This window comes from Pogoniulus pusillus, chromosome 4, assembly GCF_015220805.1.
Source record: "Pogoniulus pusillus isolate bPogPus1 chromosome 4, bPogPus1.pri, whole genome shotgun sequence".
NCBI classification, from domain to species: Eukaryota; Metazoa; Chordata; class Aves; order Piciformes; family Lybiidae; genus Pogoniulus; species Pogoniulus pusillus.
In genome coordinates, this window is record NC_087267.1 from 16559412 (window position 1) to 16582457 (window position 23046).

The following is a 23046-nucleotide window of genomic DNA, read 5'->3' on the forward strand; positions in this document are numbered from 1 at the left end:
CCTATTGGCCAGTTTGATTCTCAAAATGAAGTATTTAATGAGGGGTGATTTAGAAACCACCTTTGTGCCTTTCTGCACGGAGCCTTCCTGCCTTTCCTCATTTGTGGCTCATTAAGTGGGAATCAAGGTGGCCACCTGTATACAGCTTGCCCTAGTAGCTCAGCAGCAGCATCTCAGTTCTCCTTCCCTCTGCCTGGAATATTTTGTATTTTACCTTGATCATTATCGTGAGTTTGAAAGCACCTTTGGTACAGGAGACTTACTCAGGGACCAAAAAGCATCGTGAGTACATATGCTGGAGTTAATGCTAAGACTCCATAAGCAGAGTTAGAATTTCCCCTGTTTTCCCATTCCTATTTTCCAAGTTCTGATTGTTTAAACTGTTTAGTTCTGTGCAGCTACTTCCTGTTGACCAAAAATCCAAAGAATCTCAGGGATTTCCCCCAAATTTTTGAATCTTAATAATAAAATTAATATTAATAATTCATAACATGATTCATTTCCAATACATTTATACCAAAATATTCTGAACATTCTGCCTATTTCTCTCTCTGAAGCCTTTTAGCAGATCCTAAAATGCAGCATACAAAAATTTAGGTGTGTGGGTTCTGCACTTTGGCCACAACAACCCCAAGCAGTGCTATAGGCTGGGGACAGAGTGGCTGGAGAGCAGCCAGGAGGAGGGGGACCTGGGGGTGCTGATAGACAGTAAGCTGAAGATGAGCCAGCAGTGTGCCCAGGTGGCCAAGAGAGCCAATGGCATCCTGGCCTGCATCAGGAACAGTGTGGCCAGTAGGACAAGGGAGGTTATTCTGCCCCTGTACTCAGCACTGGTCAGACCACACCTTGAGTACTGTGTCCAGTTCTGGGCCCCTCAATTCAAGAAGGATGTTGAGATGCTGGAACGTGTCCAGAGAAGGGCAACAAAGCTGGTGAGGGGCCTGGAGCACAAATCCTATGAGGAGAGGTTGAGGGAGCTGGGCCTGTTTAGCCTGGAGAAGAGGAGGCTCAGGGGTGATCTTATTACTGTCTGCAACTACCTGAAGGGGCATTGTAGCCAGGTGGGGGGTGGCCTCTTCTCCCAGGCAACCAGCAATAGAACAAGGGGACACAGTCTCAAGTTGTGCCAGGGTAGGTATAGGCTGGATGTTAGGAAGAAGTTCTTCACAGAGAGAGTGATTTCCCATTGGAATGGGCTGCCCAGGGAGGTGGTGGAGGCACCGTCCCTGGGGGTGTTCAAGAAAAGCCTGGATGAGGCACTTAGTGCCATGGTCTAGTTGATTGGTTAGGGCTGGGTGCTAGGTTGGACTGGATGATCTTGGAGGTCTCTTCCAACCTGGTTGATTCTATGATTCTATGAAGTCTCGAGCACCTGAATTAATTTGTCTTCCATCAATGCGTAGGCTTTAATTACAGGTTCACATCCTTTTTCCCCATTGGATGCCTCTGCTCCATGCACAGTAAACAAGCTCTCCTTCAAAGACCAAGGAGGAGAACAAAGGCCATATGGAATAGTCAGAACCCTTCAAACCTGGCACTATACAACATTTAGATAATTAAAACAACATCAATGTAGCACACAGAAAATGAATTTTTAAAAGCTATTTACAGGTCTCAAAATGTTCTCATAAACAGTGAAGCCTCATTAAGGGTAGATATTCTTTACGTCACCCTGAGGTCAGTTCTTGGCCTTTACCACTTTTATTAATGGTCTGGAAGAAACAAGAGAATCTTTACTGATTAAAATGTACACATGTAGAGGGTACATCAAAACAAACGGATTGATAAGCTGCTGCAAGCAAATGGCAGGTGAATCAATACAGATGATTGTAATTCAACAATATTCAGGAATTACAGACATAATGAGACACCATCTTCAGAGGAGAAATGTTGGGCAGCTGGAGAACAGGTCCGTGTGCAGTATGCAAAGAGAACAGGAACAAAACAAACCAGCCCTGGGATAAATAAGAAAAACCCCTTCCAAAAAGGGTTAGAAAGGTTGTGCAACCTGGCACTAGCAAGTCCTCTGAGATGCTGTGCACAGTCCCTGTGCCCACAGCTCAAGAAGGAACAAATTGAATCTCTCTGGTACAGAGAAGAAAGAGGAGAAAGATTAGAAGACTGGAAAACCTCTCTTAGTGGGAAGCTGAAGTGCAGTCTGTTTCCCTTAACAAAAAGGCTAAAGTGTGCCCTGATGACAGTTTCTAATTGCCTCTAGGGGGAATAGAAATTCGATAATTGAGGGCTCTTCAGTCTCAAAAGCACAAACATAACAAGACTGAGTCCTTCAAAGTTGAAAGTAGAGACATTCAGAAATACAAATCACAGGCATTCGTGCTATGAATATTAATCAATTCAATAATTTAAGCAAAAATAATCATAGTTTGTCCATACTGAAAAGATTTGCTGTCTGTTAAAAAGAGATGCTATGGTTAAACAACAAAACTAATTCAGGGAAGAAATGGCCTGTGCTACACTGGAGGCCAGAGTAAACTGTGATTACTCAATTTAGTATCTGGGACTATGTTGCTTCATTTCACTGCTGAGTGGAGGGCACCTGTCTTACCTGCAGTACATCATTCAAAGCCTCACATGGTTGCAAACCCATTTATTGTCAGGGTGCTGCACCAACATTAATCTGTAGAGCAGACAAGTTCATGCTAGAAGAGTTAAATTCTTGCTATTTTAGGGAACAACCACCAATGTGAGATTAAATGTAATTGTGGATGCACAACTTGAAAGGCTTGTGCCTGATCTTTTGAAAGACCTTGCACTTTTGAGCACTTCACATACTTAAAGCAGAACTCCTACCAACATCAGTCATAGTTCTGGAAGCTCTGTACATCTACAAATCAAACCCCAGCAATTCACATGGAAAATCAGAATTTAAGATCAAACAGTTAATGACAGCTTCTGGGTGAAAAATTATATCACATCATTCCTGAAATAGAGAACTGCAGGAGCTCAGTGTCTAAACTGAGTTTTACAGAGCAATATTCAGAGATTGAATTCTGAGATCAGTCTTCCCTATACTGAAACACCCTGCTTTGGTAAGTACAGACATTTTGTTCCTGTAATAATGTAAAAGGCAGCAATAATAAATAACAGTCCCCTTCACTGCACAGTCCTATTTCATCCTTAGAATACATCCTGCCACCACAGTCAATCTTGTAAAGGTCCTAAGAGATAATGATGGACATTGAGGAAATAATGCTACAGTATAATGCATATCCATGAGGCTGCAGAGAATTTTTCTGCACTTCTGGTATTTCCCAGTTATCAAGAATCTGAGTTTGTAATCTTGGTGTTTTTCCTAACAGTTTCCATTTTAAATGTGTCCATTCCTGTGTTCTTATATTATCTCTCAAACAGAAAAAGAATCATTGCCATTTAACAGCTGGCTCCTCAATGGAGTGAAAACATTCAGACACAGCATTGTGCTCTATGAGCTACAGACCATGAGCTCATACTAGGCAGCTGCTGTTCTTCTCTATCTTCACATGCTTTCTTGCTTGATCTCCTACACAATCATCAGAGGGGAGGAAGAGTCCTAAGATATCACGGATCACCCTCCCTCGTACATCAGCATGTCCATCCCTCTCAACGTATTGCTGGTCTAGACCTCTCTTGCTTTCATTCAGGGTCTCCTATCCATCCCTGTGTGTGTCCATGGGTGGAGATCTAACTGACCTCTTGCAGGTGCAGAAACCAAAGGAAGGATCTTCTTGGTGTGCATATATCTGTATGCAACCAAGGGGACATTCATAGAAAGATGGAGGAGCTAAGCAGAGACAGAAATATGGAAAAGCACAATTTATCTGGATACCATCCCTCCTGGAAACATAGGCCTGGGAACTGAACTGGTGTCTAGCCCTAAAAGCTTTGTATCAAAAAAATAATCTTTGTATTCTAAGCACTCAGAGATGCACTGTGTGCAGGCAGCAAGCTGAAAGCCAGGCAGAGTTGGCAGAGGATCACCAGCTGACAGGTCCCACTTTAATGCTGCTGCAAGCATCAGTGAGGTGAGCAGCAATGCTTCTCAAAGTGGGCTGAGTCACACCTGCTGTATCATTGTGCCTGGCCGTACTGCAGCCAGGCTGCTCTACCTCCCTGGCCTGACTCACCAGATAGGCTTCCTTAACCACTTTGCATAGCACATCAGTTTTTAATACCACAGAGGTGCCTGGGAGGGAGAGACTTGCAGGGAGTACACTCTGCATGACTAACTTTATGGGTCCCTACTGACAAAAGGTTTTATGTGTACTTTCTATCCATTTAACTGTAAATCTCTGTACTTGTGAGTTTTGACTCATGGGGACCCATATAATTTGATACATTTTGACTTTTCTGAGGCTTCTGATAGCACAATGAGATCTTTTGCTAAGATGGAGTAATTAATTTCCTTATAATTAATGGGTAACAAGCAACACAGTACAGAAACAACAGACTGCTGAATCAACAGATGTGTCAAGGTGAGGCAAAGCTGCCAGTTAAGAATTAGTGCCTTTGTAGCATTACTAAATCCAACACAAGGAATAAAACTGAAGTAGATACATTTCCAAGCAGTCTTGACTTCAAGTACCTACTGCCTGTAGTGTCACTCTGAAACACTTTTCCCTCCTTCTGTGTCTTGTATAAACCATGGTGCCACACATCCTGTGTACAAACTTTGCTTTCCCCAAACACAATAACTTGATCTTTCCATCATATAATAATCCTCTTACATCTCCTGAATGCTTAAATATTATGATAATGCACTAAAAAAAACTCAAAAGTTTCCCAAAACAGTTTAACTTCCAGCAGTCGACTTCTGAGATGAAGATGAATAATAGACATATTATCACTAGGTGTCCATTTAGAATCACAGAATCATAGAATCAACCAGGTTGGAAGAGACCTCCAAGATCATCCAGTCCAACCTAACACCCAGTCATATCCAGTCAACTAGACCATGGCACTAAGTGCCTCATCCAGGCTTTTCTTGAACACCTCCAGGGACGGTGACTCTACCACCTCCCTGGGCAGCCCATTCCAATGCCAATCACTCTCTCTGTGAAGAACTTCCTCCTAACATCCAGCCTATACTTACCCCAGCACAACTTGAGACTGTGTCCCCTTGTTCTGTCGCTGGTTGTCTGGGAGAAGAGACCAACCCCCACCTGGCTACAACCTCCCTTCAGGTAGTTGTAGACAGCAATGAGATCCCCCCTGAGCCTCCTCTTCTGCAGGCTGCACAACCCCAGCTCCCTCAGCCTCTCCTCACAGGGTTTGTGTTCCAGGCCCCTCACCAGCTTTGTTGCCCTTCTCTGGACACGTTCCAGCGCCTCAACATCTCTCTTGAATTGAGGAACCCAGAACTGGACACAGCACTCACGGTGTGGCCTGACCAGTGCTGAGTACAGGGGAAGAATAACCTCCCTTGTCCTACTGGCCACACTGTTCCTGATGCAGGCCAGGATGCCATTGGCTCTCTTGGCCACCTGGGCACACTGCTGGCTCATCTTCAGCCTACTATCTATCAGTACTCCCAAGTCCCTTTCTTCTTGGCTGCTTTCCAGACACTCAGTCCCCAGCCTGTATTATGAGCATTTAAGGTCTTTAAAAGGTCAAATAATCTTTTGTTGTTGTTGTGTTTTAATCAGAATTTTTTCCATCATCTACCCCAGGACATTTCCCACCAGAAAAAGCAGAAGGAATGGTAATGATTTGCAACTATGAGGGGTCTGGAGCTGGCAGGCTGTCTCGGCAAGTCCATTTTCAGTAAGAAACAGCAGTTGGCGCCTTCACAGCCAAGATTAATTAAGAGGCACTGCATCACTACATGCCATTAGTAAAGGCCTGCCTGAAGGGGATCCTTTTTTAAGTCTTTCTACTAGTGTGCCTCTGAAATCACTGGTTGCATTGAAAGTCTGCTGCTGCACAATGTCTTGTGTTGGGCTGGTGGTGCAAGGATTTACCATTTCCCTTTTTCTCTGATGATGCTAATGCATGTGGTGGGTTTGAGGAGATGGGATTTACAGAGCATGTGGAGATGGAAAACATAGAAATTCAGTCCAAAATCCTCCCCTTTGACAGTAGGGCTTCTCCAAGGGTATTAATGGATACGAGAGGCAGCACTTCTGAGCAGAGGCACTGCCAGTGGTTCACCCCTTAGCAGTGGCATAGCTGACCAGCTGGCCAAGCAGCCAGAGGAACAGCTGCTGGTTATTGGTGATGCTTCTGTTTCATCAACACTCAAACTCACAAACCATGGGCTGAATTTGCTACAGTTGTCTTGTCCTTCGTCATCATCACCTCACCTGCAGAGCTGCTGCCTCCACAGCCAGCTTAATGATTTTCAAAAGCCGTTTGAGTGGGCAGTATTGACCAGAAAGTTGTGGAGGGTGGCTTGGGTCTGTGTTGCTTGCAATAGAGAAGCAGTCTGCATAGAATCACAGAATCATGAAATCATAGAACAGTCTGGGCTGGAAGAGACCTCCAAAGGTCATCTAGACCAACCCCCTTTGCAGTCAGCAGGGGCATCCTCAACTAGATCAAGTTGCCCAGAGCTTCATTGAGCCTCACCTTGAATATCTTCAGGGATGGGGCCTCAACTACCTCTCTGGGCAACCTGTTCCAGTGTTCCACCACCCTCATAGTAAAGAACCTGTCTCTAATATCCAATCTAAATCTGCTCTTTTCTAGTTTGAAGTCATTGCCCCTCATCACTGCAGGCCTTCATAACCAGTCCATCTGCATCATCCTTCTTGTAGTCCCCCTTTAGGCTGCTATTAGGACTCCCTGGAGCCTCCTCTTCTCCAGGCCAAACTGCCCCCCCCCCCCCAAAAGAACATTTCCATGGCATTTGCCATCTAATTATTATGACATTTGGGTGTTAATGCATGTATATATTTACATGTTCAGTATGCCTAGAAACTTGCCTTTTAGTCAATACTTAATGACTGTATAAATATCATTCTCATTATTTATTACCAAAACCCTTTTCTTCTCAACCTAGAGGCTCTCAGCAAGATAATGTTGTCTCATCTCATTTGTGGAAAGGTTAAAATAGTATTGCAGGGGATCATGTTGGTATTCTTTCTTTATTCAGTATCTGTTTCAAAATCCATAAAATAGAGGCTACAGCTGACAGGCTAAACAAGGTACCTATAAATAAAACAAGCCTTCCATAACTTAAAGTATTCAATTATGATAATCTAATTAACAATACTAATGTTGCCTGTTCCCCACCTAGAAGGCTACGACTGTGCTCCTAACATTCATCAACAGCACAGGGAAAAATAAGAAGCCATTTAGAAGCTTTTATTTTCTTGCTGTGGGAATATCTCCAGACTGAGCCTCCTTAGGACCAGCACAGTGATTTGAAATGTGTACATATCTTTCATCTGCAAAGACTCTGTCTAACTTGTCTTATAATGAATAGATGCTTTCTGCTGCCAGCATTTGTCCCCCATGCCCTGTCAGCCAGACCAGCTGCCAGCTGCATTCTGAATATAATAAAAGAAGGTGGTGTTATGAAGAGGAAATTAATTAATCTGAGATTATTTTTTCCAAAATTAATATTGTTCATTAATTTTGATATTCAGAACTCTCACCACCCCTAACCACTAGTTTTAATAATAATAATAATTGGTTCTTCACACAGTCATGGAAACATTTTACAGATAATAGCTAGATCTAGTAATGACCAGCAAAATATATAAATGTTAATTGAACTGGAAGAGAAGATTCCTGTGGTCAAATGCTGCTTGTGGTCAATATCCACTTGCCCACTAAATGGACTCAGGTTCTTTTCTGCTTATGGCAGAAGGCAGTGGAGAATTACAAAGAGGCTTTAGTATTTACTCACTAAATTATTCTTACCCAACTCACAGGGCTAGCCACAGTCCCAGACAGTACCCAGATGCTTTCAGGGAACTCTGTCTTGTCAGACACTGAGACTTGATTCTTCCCAGTCTTCTGGGGAAAGGAGGCAGACAATCTCTGACCTTGTCTCCTGGCTCTTCTGGATGATCTGTGTATCTCCAAAACTTCTTGCCTTGGCAGGAGACTTTCAGGTGTAGGCAGGCAGGATATCCTGCAGCGTACAGTCTTAGCATGATGTCCAGTGGCATGGAGGCATTTAGAGCCTGTTGCTGGTAAACTCACAACAGTGGAGTCTGCAGGCAAGCAATAAGGCAGTGTGCAATAGCAGCAGGCAACAGCAGGCACGAATAGAACGGCAGAGCACACTGCATTTAGCTGCATATTTCTTTTATCAATGTGGGCTGAGATTAATTGCCCTTTGGACACAGGGCTTTACCCAAATTTGGGGAAATCAGGCCTACCATGACAGGTGGGTTAAATATTTAAACCAGCCCACAGCTTGATGGGACACAAAGGGAATAAACTCACATGCCTGGTGTAAGGAAAAGCTGTTAACTCCACTTTGCTATGTTAGACACACATAAATTCCACTTACTGGAGTTTATCCTCGGTGACGTGCTGCCCATGCTCGTCTGCCTGCCTCCTTGCAGGGTATGATGGCAGCTGCAGCCACCACGGCAACAAATGTGGGCATTTTATGCTGAGAGGTTAAGGAGTATTGCCACTTTGGAAGAGCCAGCTTCACACATGACCTCAGAAACAAGTCAGTTGCTGTGGTCTATCTAATGTCTGTTGCAGGGTACATTGTGACATGGTGACAATGAACAGAGGATTTGAGAACATGTTCTTAGTGTTCCTAGGTTTTCCTTACTTGCCCCACATATGTGTGTGATGCTTGAAGCAGTGGCCTGCTGTTCTGAGAGTGAAAACATCAGATAGTCCAGTGAAACTAGGTTCTTCCATGAAAGTCCCCAGTCACTTCTGCTAGAAGGGCTACAATTTAAATGCAAAAAGTCAACTGCAGCAATGCTTAAAACTACTGATTTCACTTATGCAAGCCATGGTGCCCTAGCAGACAGACCAGATATGTACTCATGAAGATCAAGACAGTGACTAGGATACAGGGTCTTCCCTCTTCTTTTATTGAACAATGTTTGAGTATAGAGAACAACAAGGTGTTACACAAGTTAGAATAAATTCCTGATCACCCTAAGCATGAAGTGTTACAAGTCACAGGGTTAACAGCCTCTTTCCCTCTGCTTTCTATCTTGATTGCCTACCTTGTGTATTTGCTGCCCAATTTTCTTGGGTTTTGATCATTTAATTTCTTCTGACAACCACTGAGTATCTCCTTTATCAAATTTGCAAACACATCATTCTCGGAAGTCTCAAGGACTTCCAAATCAAGAAGCACTGGAAAGTCTCTCTAAATGTTTTATCAGATCCATTTGCTTCCCTCATGACAGCAGTGCTGGTCTCATGTCTTCTCTCTGGACCATCTTCTTGCAGAGGCCCAAAACTGGAGGCACTGACATCAGGAACCTGACAGCATGTAATCTGATTCCCCTGAATGACTTGCTTGTGATGGTTTGGGTGTACCCCACCCCCCCACACTTTAGAAATCACCCAGACTAGTGTCAGCCAGCTCTGGGAATATAAATGAAGCTATTTATTTACAGCTAGCACAATGTACAAGCAGATATTTACAGTAGATACAGTTATAGACAGAAATAGACAAGGTAAAAGGTAATACAGAAACACAACTCCCCTCCCAGAAACCTGAGTCCCCAGGAGGGGCTCTCAACCACCCCTGCACCTTCCCTCTGCCCCTTCTCAACCTTACCCCAGTCCCAAGGAAGAATGGAGGTTCAGCCAAGAGGTTAAGAAGCAAAGGTGAGTGGAAGGTGAGGTTAGGGAGCTGCAGGTCAGTCAGAAGCCCAGCCAGAAAATGAAGACAAAAATGTTGAGAGTGTTATCTAATGTTTTCCTTTCTTCTTCAGCAAGACTCTGAGGGGAGTAGACATCACCACTGTTTTCCTTTCACAGCCTATGATCTAGTTCTTCTCACCAAAACATTCTAGCCTGCTTCAAACTAGCACATTGCTGAAGACAACAAAGGTTACAGATATTCCCACTGTGAGTGAGACAGTCTCTGGTTGAATTAATCTCTCAGAAAACAGTAAATGTCTTTTCTGAACTGGCACAAGCACCTCAATGTCAATAATATAGACATGGCAACTTCTGCACACAACTGGAATCAAACACTATAACCAATAGTTAGAAATCTGTATTCAAATGTAGGAATTTCAAAATGTATGAGGTCTCTTAAGTCAAGAGGCAATACCCTTGTGTGCAGTAAGCTGCACCTGGAGGCTTTTCAAAACACAGCAAATGCATACAGGGGGATAAATAGGACCACCCAAACATACAGTATTAGTAGAGCAAGCATATGCTGAATTCTGCAACATCGACACAAAAAGCTCATTTCATAGAATCGTAGAGTCATAGAATTATAGAATGGCTTGAGTTGGAAGGGACTTCCAAAGGTCACCTAGTCCAGCTGCCCTGCAGTGAGGTGGGACATCCTTCATCAGATTAGGGTGCCCAGAACCCTGTCGAGCTGTCAGCTACCTCCCTGGGCAAACTGTTCCAGTGTTTCACTACCTTCTCAGCAAAGAACTTCCTCCTAACATCCAACCCAACTCTACTCTTCTCTCATTTAAAAACCATTCCCCCTCATCCAATCACTACAGGTCTTTATAAACAGTCTCCATTCTTTTTGTAGGCCCCCTTCAGGTACTGGAAGGCTGCTATTAGATCTCCTTGGAACCTCTTCTTCTCCAGGCTGAACAACCCCAGCTCCCTCAGCCTGTCTTTGTAGCAGAGGTGCTCCAGCCCCCTGATCATTTTTGTGGCCCTCCCTGGACCTGCTCCATCAGGTCTATGCCCTTCTCATGTTGACAGCACAAGACCTGGGTGCAGTACTCTAGGGGAGTGGAGTGGCAGAATTGCCTCTCTGGATCTGCTGGCCACACATCATTTGTCACAGCCCAGGATGTGATTTCCCTTCTGGGCTGCAAGCTTACACTGTCTGCTCATGTCCAACTTCTTGTCCATCAGCACCCTCAAGTCCTTTTCTACAGGGCTGCTTTCTCCTCCCACAATCTCTACTGATAGTGAGGATTGTTTCTGCCCAGGTGCAGAACTCTGCACTTGCTCTCGTTGAACCTCATGAGGTTCACCTGGGCCCACCTCTCCAGCTTGTCCAGGTCCTTCTGGATGCCATCCTGTCCCTCTGACATATCAACATTACCACTCAGCTTGGTGTAATCTGCAAACCTGCTAATGGTGCACTCAATCCTACTGTCTATATCATTGATAAAAGTATGAAACAGTACTGGTCCCAGCACTTGTCACAGATCTCCATCTGGACTTGGAGTCATTGACTGCTGCCCTCTGGATGTGACTTAGAAATCAGCGTACAAATGCTTTTACTCTCATCCTGTTCTGTTCTGAAGGGTGTTATGTGCTGGTTGTGTAATTCCCTGTAAAAAGAGGAATGGCATTATTGACCTGAGCTTTCTTCTTCTGAGGACAGCACATTCCCAGAGATTGCCCAGCATGCTGGTCTGGATTTTGCCATCTTATGACAGTAGGTGGTGAGTTAGGATCTCACTCTAGAGCAGACACTTAATATTCACAGAGGACCAGAACCTTCATATTTAGAAAACTGAAAATGTTGATATTTGGATGCATGCAATTTATCCATACCTGAAGTCAGTAAAGAGGCTGTCACAGAGATGTAGCAAAAAATTCTTAAACTGTTGGAAATGTGGTAGATGACTTCATTCAATCAGATCTTCTTGTCAGTGAAGCCAGAGTGACAGGTGTCACAGCAGAACCCATGAGGTCCTTGCAGAGAAGTGATGTTGTTACCTCTGGCCAATACAAAAGATGCAGTGTTAAAAAATCAGTACCTTCATTGTGCCAGGAAGCCTAAACACCTTTAATAGGAGAACAAAGCTGGCCTATTGTTACAGCATGCTCTACCTGACAACAGAGAAGACAAGCAGAGCCCCCATATAAAATCAGAAACATTCTGTTCTGATTTAAATACTTTTACTTCCCCCCATAAGTTACTTAATCATTAGGGAACTGTGAGATTGCATAAATAGATGCCACTCAGAATATAAACACTGGAGTCACTTTGATTTGTTGTCTTGTGGCAGTGTATATCAGAAAGGGTGATAAGCAAAGATAACCTATCTTGAAATTCCATCTGAACAAAGAATAAATTACCCTGCTAAAAGCAGGCTTTCAATTTCTCAGCCTAGCACACAGCCAGAAGCCTGAAGGCAAAGTAAGACACTTTGGAAGCAAGGGTAGATGGCAGGTAATGTAAGTGGCTAAGAGAATCATAAATCTCTGAAAATAAGAGCAAATTAATTTCATCACAGATACATATTCAGAGTTTCAGGGTTCTGAAGCTGAAGAGCAGCTTTAATAATCTTCCATTTTGCTATCCACCCAAGTACTCTAAAAGAATGTGCAACATAATTAAAATCTTTCAGTGGGATGGAAGAGCTCGACAGGAAACATCAGATGCTCAAAAATAAAAAGGTGGCTTCCAAACATAAAATCACACTTTTCACAGCTTTCAGAACGAGCTGCTTCTGTAGTTGTTTTAACTCACTTCCTGCTGGGATATATTCAGAAAGCCTAGAGCTTCTATTATTTCCATGTCTTGCAGGAAAACAAAAGTGAGAAGATAAAATAGATACAAAGGAATTTATTTAGACTGCATACATAAGAAGGGCACAGCTGCATTTCCTTAGGTAATTCTCACACTGGCAAAAGAACAGATGAGTTAGTGTTGAAAAAGAAAAAAACAGCTTTCTTCCACTAAAAGCTGCTGCTTCTCAGATAAGATGCAGTAACTGCTTTTGTCTTTCTTCTTAATATTTGTGCAGTTGGAAATAAACAAGATTCACTTAAACCACCTTCAGGCTGACCTCTAACATGAAACCCAGACAGAGCTGTGACTGTAACTTCTTTGTAGCTAGCCCAGCTACCAAACAGAAGAGTGAAACCACTACACTCAAGGAGAAAGAGAAGTTTGGTTTGGTTCACCTAATGTTCTTCTGCATTATCACTATAGATTAAAAAGAAGGCTTTAAAGAAGACCATGAGTCTTTTGCACCCTGAAATGAGAGAGGATGTGAAGCATGCTGTCAGAAAACACCAGTGGGAGTAGCAGGAGTCTTATGATCACAGGCAGTTATGGAGTTATCACACACATCCCGAGCCTGTGACAGATTGTAATAGTGAAGTTTCATCCTGTTCATAGAATCATAGAATCAACCAGGTTGAAAGAGACCTCCAAGATCATCCAGTCCAACCTAGCACCCAGCCCTGGCCAGTCAACTAGACCATGGCACTAAGTGCCTCAGCCAGGCTTTGCTACAACACCTCCAGGGATGGTACTTTGATGGGTTTCTGGTCCTTATTAAGCATATAAACATCTTTTATTGATCTACAGTTTATAAGTCTTCACCTCTATGTTCTGATCTTACTGCTTGATCTTCTCCATTCTAACTAAACAACGTATCATTATTTCTTTCTCTGTGTAAAATCTTCTTTCTTTTGTCATGGAAGTTATTTGTTAACTGTATCATGATGTAACATCATCTTTTTAAAATAGTATGGCTGCTTACCCCAAAGAAGAACAGTACCTAGTGTCCTAGCCAAGCTGGCAGCTCCTGGCTTGGACAGATTCACTCTGTGCTGGGTCAAGAACTGGCTGGATGGCAAAGCCCAGAGAGTGGTGGTGAATGGTGCCACATCCAGTTGGCAGCTGTTACTAGTGGTGTGCCCCAAGGATCAGTGCTGGGCCCAGTCCTGTTCAACATCTTTATTGATGATCTGGATGAGGGGATTGAGTCCTGCATCAGTAAGTTTGCAGATGACACCAAGCTAGGAGCAGGTGTTGATCTGTTGGAAGGTAGGAGAGCCCTGCAGAGGGACCTGGACAGGCTGGATGGGTGGGCAGAGGCCAATGGGATGAGATTTAACAAGGGCAAGTGCAGGGTTCTACACTTTGGCCACAACAACCCCAAGCAGCACTACAGGCTGGGGACAGAGTGGCTGGAGAGCGGCCAGGAGGAAAGGGACCTGGGGGTACTGATAGATAGCAGGCTGAAGATGAGCCAGCAGTGTGCCCAGGTGGCCAAGAGAGCCAATGGCATCCTGGCCTGCATCAGGAACAGTGTGGCCAGGACAAGGGAGGTTATTCTTCCCCTGTACTCAGCACTGGTCAGGCCTCACCTTGAGTCTTGTGTCCAGTTCTGAGCTCCTCAATTCAAGAGAGATGTTGAGGTGCTGGAACGTGTCCAGAGAAGGGCAACAAAGCTGGTGAGGGGCCTGGAACACAAACCCTATGAGGAGAGGCTGAGGGAGCCTCCTGGGGTTGTTTAGCCTGGAGAAGAGGAGGCTCAGGGGGGACCTCATTGCTGTCTACAACTACCTGAAGGGAGGCTGTAGCCAGGTGGGGGGTGGTCTCTTCTCCCAGGCAACCAGCAACAGAACAAAGGGACACAGTCTCAAGTTGTGCTGGGGTAGGTATAGGCTGGATGTTAGGAGGAAGTTCTTGCCAGAGAGAGTGATTGGCATTGGAATGGGCTGCTCAGGGAGGTGGTGGAGTTGCCGTCCCTGGAGGTGTTCAAGAAGAGACTGGATGAGGCACTTAGTGCCATGGTCTAGTTGAGTGGATAGGGCTGGGTGCTAGGTTGGACTGGATGATCTTGGAGGTCTCTTCCAACCTGGTTGATTCTATGATTCTATAAATACCTTATGTTGGTAATTGTATGTGGGCATTACAACAAGCTTTTCCTAACTTTGTAAGAGAGCAGTATAAAAATTGGTTTCCATGTACTTTATGATACCACAGCAGTGTAAACAGGCTGAACATGTAATACCCCTTGTCCATGAGAAATTCTGCACTTCAGCTGGAATATAGATGGCACTACAGCTGCATGTTATATAAACATCCATTTGATAGCCTGGGACAAAGAACCAAGCTAGACACAGCTAAAGCCAACACCCAGGTGATGAAGTCACATTTTTAAGTCTACTGCCAAGTCACATAGCAGCAGCCAAGTCTCAACATGTCAGCAACACTGACAGGTAATGTATTGCCCTGACTATGTGCCTGCCTAACATTATCATAGTGAAGGAGCATAATTTCTAATCAGCTGATTAAACGAGGCATGGACAGCTATCTGTCAGCATGAAGCTGTGCTCCACTGCAGTGAGAGGCTGTGCAGACAGCAGCCTGTCCAGAGCTGAAGAAATAAGGTGTCCAACTATTCTGCTTTTCATTTTCCCTCCCAACAGCTGACAAGATGACACCATTTTCCAAAATATTTAGTAGTGGAAAGGCAAGGTGCACAAAACCCAGCACCAGAACTGGGGACCAAAGTGCACATTTGAGTTGGAACCTAGTCTGGTTTGGGAACCTGGTATAGGAACCAGTCTTCTTCCAATGCAGAGTTCATTGCTTTGTTAATCTGTCCTCTTCCTGGGGTCAACAAAACTCAGATCTGCCTACACCTAGAGCAGGCTCTATAAAGAAATAATGGCTAGGAGTAGCAGAATTTCTGTGACAGCACTGGGTACCAGCATTTCCCTTAAGCTCTAATGCAGTTGCCTTAACTTGAAGTTGCTGTAAATTACATGGCATCGAGGTAAAGCTTTAATGCTCCGTGCTCAAAAGTGAACCAAACCATCAATTTCTTTACATCCTGATGAAGGAAGTGAAGTTTGACCTCTGCTGCAGAACTAGTCCAAGGTCTCTAAATGCCCAATACTCCCAAAGCTTTTATTCTAATTACATTTGTTGAAAGGTTCACTGCACAGTAAACAGCAGGGGTGAGTACATCATCACACTTCGTTCTGGCTACATTCAAATACATCTATATTTACATCTGGCACTATATTCTTTTATACACAGGAGAGGTCATTTCAATGATGATATTTCCTCCAGAGCTTAATTCACCAACACTGTCTTTAAAAGTGGATTTCTTTTCTGTCTTTCACATCCATCAGGAAAAAGATGCATTTTATAGTACATCATTCCTTAAACCACAGCAGTATGATAGCACTCCTTGATGTTGTGCTCTTTGTCATGTTTTAGAATCATAGAATGATTACTGAATGAAGTGGTAGCACTTTCACACTTGGTGATAAAAGATTATCTCCTGGAAAGAGTGTATAGTATGATGGATTTATGTGTAACCACATAAAACATTACTCATAAATTGTCCATCATCAGGAACTCAAAATGATAGTTCCAACCTGCAAACACAAATGAGAAGACATGGAACAAAAGTAGCAAAACAGATTTGCATTTATGGGGCTGCTCACTTCCCAGGAAAGGTCTCCAGCCTCTGCTATTGGCATCCTTTGGAGAAAACCCAGATGAGTCAAATAGCAATTTTGGAAGAAGCCTAAGGAAGGTATGTTTCAGATCAGACCTGGTTCAGACAATTCTGATCTAAATATAAAGACAATAACTCAAAGAGAATGTTTAAAATAAGGATCGGAGAGTCCTGGAACACCTAACTTTATCCATTTTATTTTCATTCCAGTCAAAGACCAGGCACACTTACACTGGGATGAGTAAAATTAAATGAAATCTCTACAACAAAGTCCTGTGCTCAGACTTGAGACTAGCAAAACCACAATTCTGTTAACTCATGTTCAGGTTCCAGGAGACTTTGACTCATCCCAATTTTGGCAACGAAGTCTTGGGTAAGACATGATGCCATCAATACAACCTCTGTATTTAGAATCATAGAATCAACCAGGTTGGAAGAGACCTCCAAGATCATCCAGTCCAACCTAGCACCCAGCCCTATCCAGTCAACCAGACCATGGCACTAAGTGCCTCATCCAGTCTTTTCTTGAACACCTCCAGGGACAGTGCCTCCACCACCTCCCTGGGCAGCCCATTCCAATGCCAATCACTCTCTCTGCCAAAAACTTCCTCCTAACATCCAGCCTAGACTTCCCCCGGCACAACTTGAGACTGTGTCCCCTTGTTCTGTTGCTGGTTGCCTGGGAGAAGAGGCCAAGCCACACCTGGCTGCAACCTCCCTTCAGGTAGTTGTAGACAGCAATGAGGTCAGCCCTGAGCCTCCTCTTCTCCAGGCTAAACAACCCCAGGAGGCTCCCTCAGCCTCTCCTCATAGCGTTTGTGCTCCAGGCCCCTCACCAGCTTTGTTGCCCTTCTCTGGACACGTTCCAACACCTCAACATCTCTCTTGAATGGAGGGGCCCAGAACTGGACATAGTACTCAAGGTGTGGCCTGACCAGTGCTGAGTACAGGGGAAGAATAACCTCCCTTGTCCTACTGGCCACACTGTTCCTGATACAGTCTGTCCCTTTCTTCCTGGCTGCTCTCCAGCCACTCTGTCCCCAGCCTGCTTGGGGTTGTTGTGGCCAAAGTGCAGAACCCTGCACTTGGCCTTGTTAAATCTCATCCCATTGGCCTCTGCCCACCCAGAGGTCTTTGTGGGAGTGAAATCAGATTCCAGCACCATCTGATTCTGACCAGTTAGCAATAGTTAATTCTTCCCCTTCTCTTAGACTTCAAAACTGTCATTACTAATGCCATTAAAGAAATGTTAAGTCAAAAGTCATCATGTAAGAATGACCAGCTGCTACAAGGGGTTGCTATCTGAAATTTCGTATAAGAATCAATTCCTTCCCTGGGAACCCATCAGATGAATGTGATATACAAATATATGTCTTTATGCTACTCAAAGCAAGACTGGGGGGACAAGTGATTATAATCCCATGTTGGGAACTGGCTGGAAAATAGGGGGCACTAGCCCCTAGAAGCTTGTACTATCAAGCCTTGGATGTGAGGTCTGAGTGTATTGGAACTGCAGTAAACCACAGCGCTGTGTGTGTGAAGAAGCTCAGAGGAATTTGTCCTTGAGCCTTCTGATAAGCTGCTTCTGTAGAACTGTGTCCAGAGTAGGGGGGAAATAGAAGGAATATGCAGATTCTAATACCTAGGTGCACTAAATGCTTTTGCAGTAACCGCAAGGAGGGAAGATTATGCATATTCGAATATTTAGATGCAGCAAATGCTAGTGAACAGTACCACGTTGCATGTTGCATGTGCTCACTTTTCTCACCCTAACTGCAAAGTATGTGCTTTGTAACTTGAAGCCTGATGCTCTCAATAAAGTGTGGATTGCTTGGATAGCATAGCTCATATTGAGCTGTCTCCTGGCTTTCCCATTCCCTTCCGTGATCCCATCTAACCACAAAGCCACAGTTGTTCAGTTTAAATATATATATGTAGAGAGAGAGAGCACATTTATATGTCTTATATTGTACTGAAGATTGTAAAATGTTGTGAAAGCAACAGTTTTTAAGAGGATGTAATCAACCTATTGGAAGAACAAATGCACCATAAAACTTCTGAGTGGGAACATCCACAGAATCTTAAAGGAGCAGGGAACTGACTTTGCTACCTTCCTTTGTTATATATAAACTTAACAAAATACTGGATGCATGACAGTTATGGAACCAAGGAGTATGGTTGGAAATAGGCATGAAGATAGCCATTTGGGTTGTTGGAAAGGTCTAACCTAGACCATAGGTATCAAAAAATGTGAAAGACTTGAAATAGCCTAGGAAACAGCAGCTCTAAGTACCTTCTTTGTGTTACAGGAGAAGCCACAGTGTTGTGAATTGGTTTATGCTTTAATGGAATAGGATAGGATAGAATTAGAATCAAATCAAATCTCTCTACAGACTACAGCCTGGAGATACTTTAAATGTAATACAAGCTGCACAGGAGAAGAACCTTTTAATATCTAAACCCATCTTCAGACAGGTATGTTTTGTATCTGAGAGAAACAACTAAATGTGACAGTTGGTTTTTAGTCATTTTGTTAGGCTGAAAAACACCCACTTTATTTGGATGCTCTTGCACTGCATTAGTTTCTCAGGAAAAGGCTGCTTTTCTTTACGTTAAGAAGCTGGTGGACACCCTCTCACTGATGTAAGTATATCCAAAAAAAAGGTCCCTGCCTTTAATTTTTCACCACCATCAGTAGTTCCTTACCATCACTTCTCTGTCTCAGGCAATCACCCCACTGAGATGACAGTTCAGCCATTGTAATTAGTTTCAGGCAAAAGCGAAATTGACCTGAGACTGACTCAGCCTGAAGGATGATGTCACGGTGCACTCACACAAACCAGAGCCAACAGAATGAAGTATCTCTACTAAATGAGCAGTAACAAGCACCAGGGGCTGTTGCCTCCCTTGTCACAAGACTCATCCAGAGGAGAACCTCTGCAAAAGTCCAGCTGTGATCTGCAGAGAGGCTCTCTCTTGCTTCATGTCTTAATTGCCTTCTGCAGACTTTTCAGCCTAGTAAGGTGCAGCCTAATAGGACTCAAGGGATTTTTAGAAGAAAAAGTCTAACCTGCTGCATTCTGGAGGTGGCAGTAGAAACCTCTACATCTTAATTGATGGAAACAGGAGCAACAGAGCTGTAGTTAGACTTCAAAATCTTTCTGCAGGGATTCTGGCGCCAGTTGTCTTTATTCCATGTTTTGATTAGATATCTGACTAACGCTTTCTTTCATTCCTAGCTGTGCTCTAAAGCCTTGCTCAGCTCTGTGTAAGCCACATGTTGGTCAATACAGTTTTTCAGAACTCCTCGGTGACATTTGTCAACCAATTCTAACCCAACAGTCAATAAGCAGAGGATAAGACAAGTAATGCTACAGCATTTAACAACAGCTTTGGCTGGAAGTTGTATCAGAGACCAAAGAATAATTTATTGCAGCAGTCATGAATAGTAAAAATAAGTATCACTTTAATGATAATATGTTGTGGTGGGTTAAAAAAAATTGCCCCCAGATAAAATCACCAGCCTAGCTCAGAAGGCTTGGAAGCAGCTGAAGGTATATATTTACAACAATCTAAGATCTAAATGAATATAATACAATGTGTATGTACAAAATATATTTACATATATTTATGATTATTTACAATTGAGAAATAACACAGAAATCCCCCCCGGACAAAGCTCAGAAGGCAACAACCACCACCACCTTCTCCCACCCCAAGGGAAAACCAGAAAGGCTCCAACTGTTATCTGCTCAGCCATGGTTAGTGCAGAAGTCAGTCAGAGTGGAGGAGCGAAGAGTGAGAGCGAGAAGCAGGATGCAGAGAGGCAAAGTGTCACTGTTGTATTAGTGACAGACAGAAACAGCAACACAAGGCTATGTGGAGCAAAGTAGCCAAAGCCGTTTATTGCTGTAGCAGCAGTCTTTTTATACACCACTCTACAAATGGTGGTACCTCTAAAAGTTGTGGAATACACTGATTGGATAAAATACTGGTTTTAACGTTCTTATTGGATAACAGTGAGGTGTTGGCTCTCTTACACAGACTACTTTCAGTTCTTTGCTCTAAATTTACTCTGCTTCTGTACAAATGCTACACAAGGCAAGCATACCAGTTTCTGATGTTTCTATACAAGTGTTACACAAATGCAGGTATATACATTTACTGTGTTTCCAACCTTAATCTTCCTGTGTCAAGGATGCACAGGGATGTGCTCTAGCTGACTCCCTTCTTTGGTTCCCACAGCAAAGAGAAAGGAATTGTTCATGCAGCAGACTTTCATCCTGAACATCAAATGAATGGAGTGATACAGACTCATATGTTATTATTCTTCTGTATCCAATACAATTCTTTATTTAAATTTTTGAATGAAGCTGGTGCTAACTCTAAACCCACCACCTATGTACAGAAAAAAAATTACTTTTCACAGAAAAAAAACCCCAAAAATCTTGGGTTAAGAGCCCCTTCCTCAAATTACCTGATGCACAGCAGAATATATTGTGACTTAGTCTTTCAGCTACACTTGTAATCTTAGTTTTGAAACTCCAGGTTAATTTTAATTTCTTATGATAAACTCTTGAACAGAATAAGCATTTTACTGAATGTACTTGACACTTTGTTCTTTTTTTCTCCCTCTAAAGACAGTTATTGACCCTGATAATACATCATTCCTCTGTATCTCACTCACATCATAAAGAACTTGTTATATTTAACTGGAGAAAGTTTTCCTGTAATATTTAACTAGAGAAAAATCTATTTAATAACAAGGACTTTGAGCAGTTGTGATGGTTTGGGTGTTCCCTGCCCCCCCCCCCCCTTTAGAAATCACCCAGACAAGACTCAGTCAGCTCTGGAAATATGAATGAAGCTTATATTTAGAGCTTAGCACAATATACAAGCAGATATTTACAGTATATACAATTATAGACAGAAATAGACAGAAATATACAAGGTAAAAGGTAATAGAGAAACACAACTCCCCTCCCAGAAACCTGAGTCCCCAGGAGGGGCTCTCAACCACCCCTTCACCTTCCCCCTACCCCTCTCAAGCTTACCCCAGTCCCAAGGAAGAACAGAGGTTCAGCCAAAGGATAAGAAGCAAAGTGGGTTAGCCCAAAATGGAGGGTGGAGTTAGAGAGATGCAGTTCAGCCAGTAGCCCCAGCAAGAGTGAAGGCAAGTGTGAGAGTGGTTATCTAATGTTTTTAGTTCTTGTTCCTACACATCTCAGCAAGACTGTGAGCGAAGTAGACATCACCATTGTTTTCCTTCCACAGCCTATGATCTAGTTCTTCTCACCAAAACATTCCAGCCTGCTTCAAACTAGCACAGCAGTAGATTCTTTTTCTGTCACAAGTCTTCCTGTCTTTATTGAGTACCTGTCATTGAAGGAAAACTTCAGCTATTTTACATCAACTAGGTTTCATAACATTCCCAGTTCAGCTACAAACATTTCACAAGGACTGAGTTAGAGCACCATAAGACAAGATAAGTTGCTGCAAAATCACGCAGCAAGCTCTCTGAGGACTAGGAAAGAATCTGTTTTCTGATGCACCAGATCTAGGTTCAGGATTTTTCCAAGTCTCATTAGCTGCTGATGCTGGGCTTTTCACCTTCTTCTACATTGTAAAACACATCTGCTTCTTAGTGTCAACTAGGGCATAGAATTACATCAGTGAAGCTTTTGAGCTCTCCTCCCTTCTTGTGATATCCCACTTCGGTACTCTACAACATATCTTGTTACAGAGTACTAGGAAGTAGTACTTGGAGGGGGTTTGTAGCCCCTTCCCTCAATAAGTACAGGCATTTCCTCAGTTTGGTACCTGCTGCATGGCTTCACACAAATTCAGGGACCTCCAAAGTTAAGGTGGCTACTTCCCACTTTAAATTCCTACAAGTTTCACCTTTACAGTCCCTAGACAAATGTGCTACTCTAGGATCTTAACATAGACATTCTATTAAGTCCATCCTCCCACCTCTCCTTAGTACATTCTTAACACTAAATACACTCTTAAACACCACAGATTTCTATGTAATTTGAGTTTGCATTATAGGAAAACCATTTACCTGAGTCTGTCCCGGACTGACTGGATATTTTGAACACAAGCCAAAGCTCTTTCTATAAAATGAATATGCTTTTTTTTTTCACATGATATATAGCTTGCTCCATCCTGTTTTGACTATGGAATGAGCCAATGCAACTCACAAAACATACAATTAATTAATACAGGTATGAAATGTAAGATTAAGATATTATGCTCAGGGAGTATGTGCTTTCCTTCTCACACATGTTTTCACTTCTGCATTTAAATTTCTTCCCAAATGATCAGACATTGCCTTCTAATATAGTTCTTCTAAGATTTTGAGTGGTATTGCTCTACTTCAGTTGGTAAAGCCATTCACCTCTGTTGTAAGACAACTATCACCACTCTTGTGAAAGCCACTGAGCAATGATCACTACTGTTTTAAATCACATTTGCTTTCTGCATTTTATATTGAAATGTATACATTCAAATGCAGACTTTTAAGATGCCTTGTGAAACGGTCTATAACCCAGACCCTTTTTAGATGAATCATTTTTCAAGCTTCTTCTGTCATTTTTGTAAGAAATTAACTACATCTATGTGGGGAGAAGAGAGAGCTTTATCATCTAAAGCAATGAAGCTGCTGTGTTCCCAAATGCCTTAACATCATGGCCTGTATCAGAAATAGTGTGACCAAGGAAGTCATTCTGCCTCTGTACTCAGC